The sequence below is a fragment of the Bos indicus x Bos taurus genome, chromosome 3 (assembly GCF_003369695.1).
Source record: "Bos indicus x Bos taurus breed Angus x Brahman F1 hybrid chromosome 3, Bos_hybrid_MaternalHap_v2.0, whole genome shotgun sequence".
Taxonomy (NCBI): Eukaryota; Metazoa; Chordata; class Mammalia; order Artiodactyla; family Bovidae; genus Bos; species Bos indicus x Bos taurus.
The window spans coordinates 106643225-106652977 of NC_040078.1; positions in this window are offsets into that span (position 1 = coordinate 106643225).

Below are 9753 nucleotides of genomic sequence, written 5' to 3' on the forward strand. Positions count from 1 at the left end.
GAAAGAGAAATATCATATACTAATGCATATATAGCAGAGAAGGCAATGGCACCCCACTCCAGTACTCTTGCCTGGAAAATCCCATGGGTGGAGGAGCCTGGTGGGCTGCAGTCCATGAGGTCGCTAAAGAGTCAGACACAACTTCACTTTCACCTTCACTTTTCATTTTCATGCATTGGAGAAGGAAATGGCAACCCACTCCAGGGTTCTTTGCCTGGAGAATCCCAGGGACGAGGGAGCCTGGTGGGCTGCGGTCTATGGGATCACACAGAGTCAGACACAACTGAAGTGACTTAGCAGCACCGGCAATGCGTATATAGAGAATCTAGAAAGATGGTACTGATGAATTTATTTGCAAGGCAGCAATGGAGAAACAGACATAGAAACAGACGTGGAGAGGGGAGGAGAGGGTGAGATGTATGGAGAGAGTAATATGGAAACTTACATTGCTATATGTAAAATAGATGGCCAATGGGAATGTGCTGTATGTCTCAGGGCGCTCAAACAGGTGCTCTCTATCAACCTAGAGGGGTGGGATGGGAAAGGAGATGGGAGGGAGTTTCAAGAAGGCAGGGACATATGTACACCGATGGCTGATTCATGTTGATATTTGACAGAAAACAACAAAACCCTGTAAAGCAATTGTCCTTAAAATTAAAAAATAAATTAATTTAAAAAAAAGTTCAACTGCAGACATCAACTTTTTCCTGCTTTTCTTTTGGCAGATGTAGAGTAGCTATTAATGTAGTATGGCTGAGAATCTTTGCTTTTCACTGAAGCTGTTATCTGGTGCTACTTCACGGTACATGGGACGCTGATGCACAAATTATGTTTCCAGTTTCCACAGTTTCAAAGTCATAGAGGAAGCAAAAATTGCCATTATTTGGAAGTATTCACTAGGGACTGGCTACTTTTAATATTAATTATTATTCAGAAATTCTCTCCATTTAACGTTTGTGTAAAATATCAACCATGTTTTTTGGGCCAGTCTCTCCCTGACCTTTATAAAAAACATTCATCATTTGGCCGCACCGGGTCTTGGTTGCAGCATTTGGGATCTTCAGTCTTCATCAAGGTACGCGGGATATTTTAGTTGTAGGATCTAGTTGCAGGATCTAGTTCCCTGACCAGGGATCGAATCCAGGCCCCTTGCACTGGGAACGTGGAGTCCCAGCCACTAGACCCCCAGGGAAGTCCTCTCCCTAACGTTTTTATATCTATATCAGAGGTCAGAAAACTACAGTCGATGGACCAAATCTGTTCTGCAGCCTGTTTTTTTGTGTGGCCTATGAGCTAAATGGTTTGTATACTTTTAAAGGGTTGTGGGGGGGGGGGTGGAAAGAAGAGGAGGAACATGCAGCAGAGACTGTATGTGTCCCATGACACCTAACATATTTACTATCCAGCCCTTTACAGAAAGTTGGCCAGCCTGTAGCCTAGGGCAGTACACTGCAAATAGAGTGCACACTGATTGCAGGGTAAAATGGTGAATCTTGTGTGAAAGGCAAGGTTTCATGCAGTGTATGGAAGGGATTGTGGACAACTGATGTAGTTGTGTCTAGTCAAAAAAGTGAGGCTCTTTTAAGCGATTGGAAAGTGATGGCCTCATCAAGTTAAATCAACAAAAACGGAGAAGGAGAAAACCTACAAAGATATGACAGGTTGGGTACTTCAAAAGAAAATGATCTGAATTCCTTTTGCTGAATTACCACAAATTTGTTAACTTAAAAACAATACTAATGTATGATACGTGAACCGTGAACTTCCTGATGTTCAAGCTGGTTTTAGAAAAGGCAGAGGAACCAGAGATCAAATTGCCAACATCCGCTGGATCATGGAAAAAGCAAGAGAGTTCCAGAAAAACATCTATTTCTGCTTTGTTGACTATGCCAAAGCCCTTTGACTGTGTGGATCACAATAAACTGTGGAAAATTCTGAAAGAGATGGGAATCCCAGACCACCTGACCTGCCTCTTGAGAAATCTGTATGCAGGTCAGGAAGCAACAATTAGAACTGGACATGGAACAACAGACTGGTTCCAAATAGGACAAGGAGTACGTCAAGGCTGTATATTGTCACCCTGCTTATTTAACTTATATGCAGAGTACATCATGAGAAACGCTGGGCTGGAAGAACCACAAGCTGGCATCAAGATTGTGGGGAGAACTGTCAATAACCTCAGATGTGCAGATGACACCACCCTTATGGCAGAAAGTGAAGAGGAACTAAAAAGCCTCTTGATGAAAGTGAAAGAGGAGAGTGAAAAAGTTGGCTTAAAGCTCAACATTCAGAAAACGAAGATCATGGTATCTGGTCCCATCACTTCATGGGAAGTAGACGGGGAGACAGTGGAAACAGTGTCAGACTTTGTTTTTTTGGTCTCCAAAATCACTGCAGATGGTGACTGCAGCCATGAAATTAAAAGACGCTTACTCCTTGGAAGGAAAGTTATGACCAACCTAGATAGCATATTCAAAAGCAGAGACATTACTTTGCCAACAAAGGTCCATCTAGTCAAGGCTATGGTTTTTCCTGTGGTCATGCATAGATGTGAGAGTTGGACTGTGAAGAAGGCTGAGCGCCAAAGAATTGATGCTTTTGAACTGTGATGTTGGAGAAGACTCCTGAGAGTCCCTTGGACCGCAAGGAGATCCAACCAGTCCATTCTGAAGGAGATCAGCCCTGGGCTTTCTTTGGAAGGAATGATGCTAAAGCTGAAACTCCAGTACTTTGGCCACCTCATGTGAAGAGTTGACTCATTGGAAAAGACTCTGATGCTGGGAGGGATTGGGGGCAGGAGGAGAAGGGGATGACAGAGGATGAGATGGTTGGATGTCATCACTGACTCGATGGACGTGAGTCTGAGTGAACTCTGGGAGTTGGTGATGGACAGGGAGGTCTGGCGTGCTGCGATTCATGGGGCTGCAAAGAGTCGGACACGACTGAGCGACTGAACTGAATGTATGATCTTACAGTTCTGGAGGTCCAAAATCCAAAGTGTGTCTCACTGAGTGAATATGAAGATTTTGGCAGAGCTGTGTTCCCTCCAGAGGCTCCTGGGGAGAATCTGTTTCTTGCTCTTTTCCCAGCTTCTGGAGCCTGGCTGTACTCCTTGGCCCTTGGCTCCTTCTATCAAGCTGGCAATGGCAGGGTGTGTTTTTTCACAGTGCATCTCTCTGAAACTAACTCCTCTGTCTCCCCTTCATATTTAGAGGATCCTGGTGATTACATTGGGCCCATCTGAATAAACCAGGATATATCCTTCTTTTAAGGTCAGCTGACTAGCAACCTTATTTCCTTCTTGCCATGTCACATAACATATTCATAGGTTCTGAAGGCTTCCCCAGTGGCTCAGTGGTAAAGAATCCACCTGCAATGCAGGAGACACGGGTTTGATCTCTGGGTCAGGAAGATCCCCTGTAGGAGGAAATGGCAACCCACTCCAGTATTTTGCCTGAAAAAAATCTCATGGACAGAGGAGCCTGGTGGGCTATAGTTGAAAGAGTCACAAGAGTCAGATGCGACTGAGCGCGCGCGCGCAAACACACACACACACACACACACACACACAGGTTCTAGGAGTAGGTGGACATCTTGGGCAGGCCATTGTTTGCCTGTCATAAAACCCTTAAATGTTTTTCCCTTTTTGAAAATCCTTATGATCACTCTTCATGAATAAATGTGAAGTAAGGATGTTATTTCATGCTGTCATTCAATTTTTTTCTTAATCGCTGGAAATAAAATTAGTACTTTATTCATCTCAGTTTCTGAGAACAAAGACATAGCTATAAGTATAACCTAAATCTTATTCAACTAAGGGATCCTTTTTTCCTTTTTTGTTTTTCAGTTTTCATGAAAAGGCCCAAAACAAACCTTTTTGAGAAAGCTATTTGCTTACCTTTTCCTGGTATCAGTTATTCTTGGATAATGAAATATTCCTAAACATCATTCTATGTTCTCTGTCATTCTTTAATCAAACATTCTTTAATCAACAGTCAGCAGGGCTGTTTTTTTCCAGTTCAGTACTGATCTTATCTTTTTAAGGCGGACTCAGGTACTTGGAAACTGCACTTACCCTTTGAATTTCAGAGTCCTGAGCTCAGATCCAAAGATTATGCCGGCACAGACCTTTCTGTTGGTGGTGGTGAAAGAAAGGAAGTGCGTGGTATCTCAGGGGCTTTCTATGGTGAGCTCTGTGCTTAGCTTGCCGCTGGGGGTTGTGGGCTCCCAACTTAGGATAAGCGAGTCTTGGTCAACTTAGAAGTTAATGGAAGGCTGCCAGGTCTTCTTTCAACCTAACAAGGTTTAAGCAGCTGAATTGTAATGCACTTTTTTCAGAATGAATCTGAACTCTTTGGGCAGACAATCCGTGTCACATTGGCCAAACCAGAGAGAGTTAAGGAAAGCTCTTCCAGACCAGGTATGTTGGGACAACCACAGACTCCCCATCATGTCTGGAACTGTGGCCTCTTTTGTGTTTTTATCCCTTAGTTCCTGCTGTGGTGGTAACATTTACATGAGTAGAGAGCGGTGTATATTAGAGAAGAGAATGCAGTACCTGCATGGAAATAAAGAATTTGAGATTCTCAGCAAAGCTAGAGGCCTTGTTCCTTTGAAGGTCTTGCTTCAGGACATAGACTGTGTTCTTCCAGCCTTGACAGGGGCTGGGGCTTCCTCCTGATTCTCACCCATCTCTGCTAAGAGCTGGACTTGAAGGCCTGAAATTTCCCAGTGACAGTTTTCATTGCCCTGGGGAGCTCCTAAGATGTCCCATCTTCTCTGTGTCCTGTGAGAGCGACACAGTGGGTCCATGTAGTGAGTCCACATCGTGTTGACCAAAGCAGCGATGAACTGGACCTGGCTAATGGGCAGTTGGCTGATAGCTTGAATTTCTTAACATACGTTTGATTCTTTCGTCCAGTTTGGTCAGACATGACTGGTTGAAAACATTTTCTAGGATGGACTCTTAAGAGAGTAAAGAGGTAAAAGGGTCAGTTCAGTTCAGTCGCTCAGTCGTGTCCGACTCTTTGCGACCCCATGAATCGCAGCACGCCAGGCCTCCCTGTCCATCACCAACTCCCGGAGTTCACTCAGACTCATGTCCATCGAGTTGGTGATGCCAACTAGCCATCTCATCCTCTGTCGTCCCCTTCTCCTCCTGCCCCCAATCCCTCCCAGCATCAGAGTCTTTTCCAATGGGTCAACTCTTCGCATGAGGTGGCCAAAGTACTGGAGTTTCAGCTTTAGCATCATTCCTTCCAAAGAAAGCCCAGGGCTGATCTCCTTCAGGATGGACTGGTTGGATCTCCTTACAGTCCAAGGGACTCTCAAGAGTCTTCTCCAACACCACAGTTCAAAAGCATCAATTCTTTGGCGCTCAGCCTTCTTCACAGTCCAACTCTCACATCCATGCATGACCACAGGAAAAACCATAGCCTTGACTAGATGGACCTTTGTTGGCAAAGTAATGTCTCTGCTTTTCAACATGCTATCTAGGTTGGTCATAACTTTCCTTCCAAGGAGTAAGCGTCTTTTAATTTCATGGCTGCAGTAACCATCTGCAGTGATTTTGGAGCCCCCCCAAAATAAAGTCTGACACTGTTTCCACTGTTTCCCCATCTATTTCCCATGAACTGATGGGACCAGATACCATGATCTTCGTTTTCTGAATGTTGAGCTTTAAGCCAACTTTTTCACTCTCCTCTTTCACCTTCATCAAGAGGCTTTTTAGTTCCTCTTCACTTTCTGCCATAAGGGTGGTGTCATCTGCATATCTGAGGTTATTGATATTTCTCCCGACAATCTTGATTCCAGCTTGTGCTTCTTCCAGCCCAGTGTTTCTCATTATGTACTCTGCATATAAGTTAAATAAGCAGGGTGACAATATACAGCCTTGACATACTCCTTGTCCTATTTAGAACCAGTCTGTTGTTCCATGTCCAGTTCTAACTGGGTCAGAGCCTCCCAAATTGGAAACTCAGGAGGCAAGATTGTGCTTCCAGAAAGCTCTGCACCCAGGGCACTTCTGCTGTGGGTGGTGTTGGGTGAATCGAACAAGTGGGTGTCTTGTCCTTGTAGGGCACTGGGTGAGAAGTACCTAATGTGTGCTTGGGTGTCAATCTGTGATGGCTGCTGAACAAGGAGGTGTCCTAGAAGAGGAAGGACACGACCTGGCCCTGTCACCCCCGATCTTCCCCACCCCCTCACTGAGGATTTTGGCGCCAGGCTCCCTGTCTTCCTACTCCTGCCCTGATTTCAGGAAGATCTCGTCCCCAGGTCCCGGGCTCCCCCTGCCTCAGCGCTTTCTTCTGCTTCTCAACACACACCCCAACCCTGGCTGCTCAGAATAATCCAGGGGCTCCTTCTCCTGTGTCCCCGCTTTGCATGGTGGTGTCACTCTGAGTTCCCTCCCTCACCTCCTCTCTCCACACTGTCCTTGTGTATTTCGCTACTTTTCTTCCTTGTCTGAGATTATTGCAACCACTCAGTGTTCTCGTGATTTCTTTATCTCTAGTCTCGCCCTGACTTCTCTCTTGAGTTTCACATATTTCAGCCTGAATATGTCACAGTCCTGATAAATAAACAAAGTACGCTTCGAGTGGATTTCCTCTTTCCTTCACTCTGGTCTCCCCAGTGCCCGATTTTAGCTAGTTTTGCCATCTTCTGGTCAAACCAGAAGTTTCAGTTGCTTATAATTCATACCTGATGCATTGCCATATTCTGCTTATTTTAAGTTTCTCTGAATCTTTCCTCCCTTGTTTGTTCCTACTGCTTGTTTGTTGCTACTGTCTTGGTTTAGCTCCCATCTTCTGTCCTGTGATTAATGCTAGTATCTTCCTAACTGGTCTCTCTGTCCCAGGCTTGCTTCCTCCTGACCTGAGTAGCCAGGTAGGGCTTTCTAAAGCATGGATCTGAGGATAATTGTTCTCCACCAGCATTCTAAGGACCCCCTCATCTTGAGGATTGAGTCTGGGCTCCATCAGAGGCACAGAAGGACGCTCCATGTTCTGACTCTGCTCATCTCTTCACATTGTAGCCCCATTTTATATTCTAGGAAGCAAATCTGCAGTTACCTACAAATCTCTTGTATGTGGATTGTTGTTGTTGTTGTTTATAACCTAGCCACCAGACAGCTCGTAGGATCTTAGTTTCCTGATCAGGGATTTAACCAGCACCCTTGGCAGTGCAAGTGTGGAATCTTAACCACTGGACCACCAGGGAATTCTCAAATCTCTTGTGTTTCAGTGTAAGCAGTTGCTTTGCCTAAAAAGGACCTTTCCAATGTAATCTGGCTAATGCCTACGCACCTTTCACAGCCCCTTCTGGGTTTGCACGATCCCTGGGCTTCCATGGAACCCTCTGTGCCAGCACTTACTGCGTTGTTTTGACATAGTTTTACTTAGCAAATTTTAAATGTTGCTTACTCTATGCCAGGCACTAATGGCTTTACACATATTTAATCCTATTGGCAATCCTTTGAAATAAGTACTATTATTATCCCAAAGTCAGGTGACAAAACTAGGGCACAGTGAGGTCAAATAACTTGTGGATGTCACACAGCTCACGAGTGGCGGGGCTGCGGTTTGAACCAAGGCTGTGTGACTCTGGGATCTGTGTGCGCTCAGCTGTGGCTGCTCCTCCCTTGCGGGGTGGGCAGTTCTCCAAGGGTACACAGTGACAGTGCTAGTTGCTCGGTCCTGTTGGATTCTTTGCAACCCCATGGGCTGTAGCCCGCAAGGCTCCTCTGTCTACGGGATTTCCCAGGCAAGAGTATGGGAGGGGGTTGCCATTTCCTTCTCCAGGAATCGAACCCAGGTCTGCATTGCAGGTAGATTCTTTATCATCTAAGCCGCCCAGGGAAGCTCTATCTTATTTGATAACCTGGGGCTTGGCCTGAGAATTTATATCTATATGTTGACCTCATCCACACTAAAGAGGCCAGACAGACAGACTTACATAATCATAGTACAGCTATCAAAATCAGGAAATTTAACATCAATACAACACTGTTAACTACCCTTCAGTTCATATTCAAATATCATCCCTTATCCCAGTATTGTTCTTTATACTAATTTTAACAATTTTTCTTCCCTGACAAAGGTTCATACATTGCATTTAGTGGGCAAGTCGTTTTACTTGGAACAGTTTCCCAATTACTCATTGGTTCTTTTTTTAGGATTTATTTATTATTTCTGTGGGCGCTAAGTCTTCGTTGCCGTGTGCAGGCCTTCTCTGATTGTGGCAAGCAGGGGCTGCTCTTCATTGCGGTGCCAGGGCTCCTCATCTGCGGCGGCTTCCCTTGTTGCAGAGCACAGGCTCTAGGGCTCGGGCTTCAGTGGTTGTGGTGCACAGGCTTAGCTGGCCTACAGCATGTGGAGTCTTCCCGGACCAGGGATCGAACCCGTGTCTCCTGCATTGGCACGTAGGTTCTTATCCACTGTACCACTAGGAAGTCTTTTATTGTCTTTCTTGATCTTGACATCTTTGAAGAAACAGGCCAGTTGTTTCTAAGATTGTTTCTCAGTTTGTCTGTGCCTGGTACTTCCTCATGATTCGATTTAGATTATGTGTTTTGGCAGGAATCCCGCAGAAGAACATTGTTTCCGTGTTAGTGCATCATATAAGGAAGTACTTAGAGTCGGTTCCAGTGTTTGTGATGTTCACTTGGCCCACGTGGTTAAGGAGATCTCTGCCAGGTTTCTCCCCTGAAAAGGTACTATTTTTAGGGTTATAAATTAAAAGCTAAAATGTTTCTCCTCACTGTCTCCAGCCCATCTCCCAGAGGTAACTATATTGACAGTTGTCATTGCCTATTTTGTTAAATATTCATAATTACACTTTTTACCCATAATCCTTTTTTGTTTATTTCAACCTAGCTTTTTTTTAATGCTTATCATAATTGCATACAGTTTAAAGATAAATTGTTCCATGGAGTTTGTTATAAAACATGACATTCTTCTGCTCCCCCATTATCATAATCTTCCTGCCCTGCCAGAGGCAACATTCTTTTCTTTTAGGCGATTATTTTGACTTTTGTTGCTGTAGCTCTGAAAAATACATTCATGTTACTGCTACTTGATCTTTCTCGGTTTTTGGCTGATTTAGGTCAGTTTTTCTGGGAAACAGACTTCTAGAGAGTTGGATACAGGAAGTTTATTGGATAGTGATCTCAGGAATAACTCCTGTAAGAGAAGGAGAGGAGCAGATTAGGCAGAGAGAGTAATTAAACGGCCTTGCAGTCACACAGAGGGAGACTGATCCCAGGGGGAGTTTGGGAGCTTGGATGCCCCTTCAGAATGTCCAGTTTTGAATTGAGGCCAAGTGCCAGCCTTTTGTACCTCACATGGACCAATCGTGCATTCTGGCTAATTCTCAGGACTAGTGAAGCTGCTCTCTTTGGCCAAAGGCATTTCCTGGGTGGGATTCATCCTGGGGCTGGTAGCATACAACAGTCCTGGGAGGCGAGAGAATGAGGGTCTTGGTCTTGGAAAGGATCTATGGGTTTAACATCCACCCCTTGAGCCACTCAGATCTGCTTACCTCACCTGGAAATGGCTTCTCTGGGACTCTGGTTGGTCTCTTTTTCTGGGGGAATTTCTAGAGGAATGTTAGTGGAATGAACTAATCCCATTGCTGCTGTTGGTCTCAGAACCACAAATGATACTGGTCATCTCCCTTACTTTATTCCAGATTCCTCTCACCTTAATCTCAGCTGGCTTCTCTGCTTATCTACATGGCTTACCTGATGAGGTG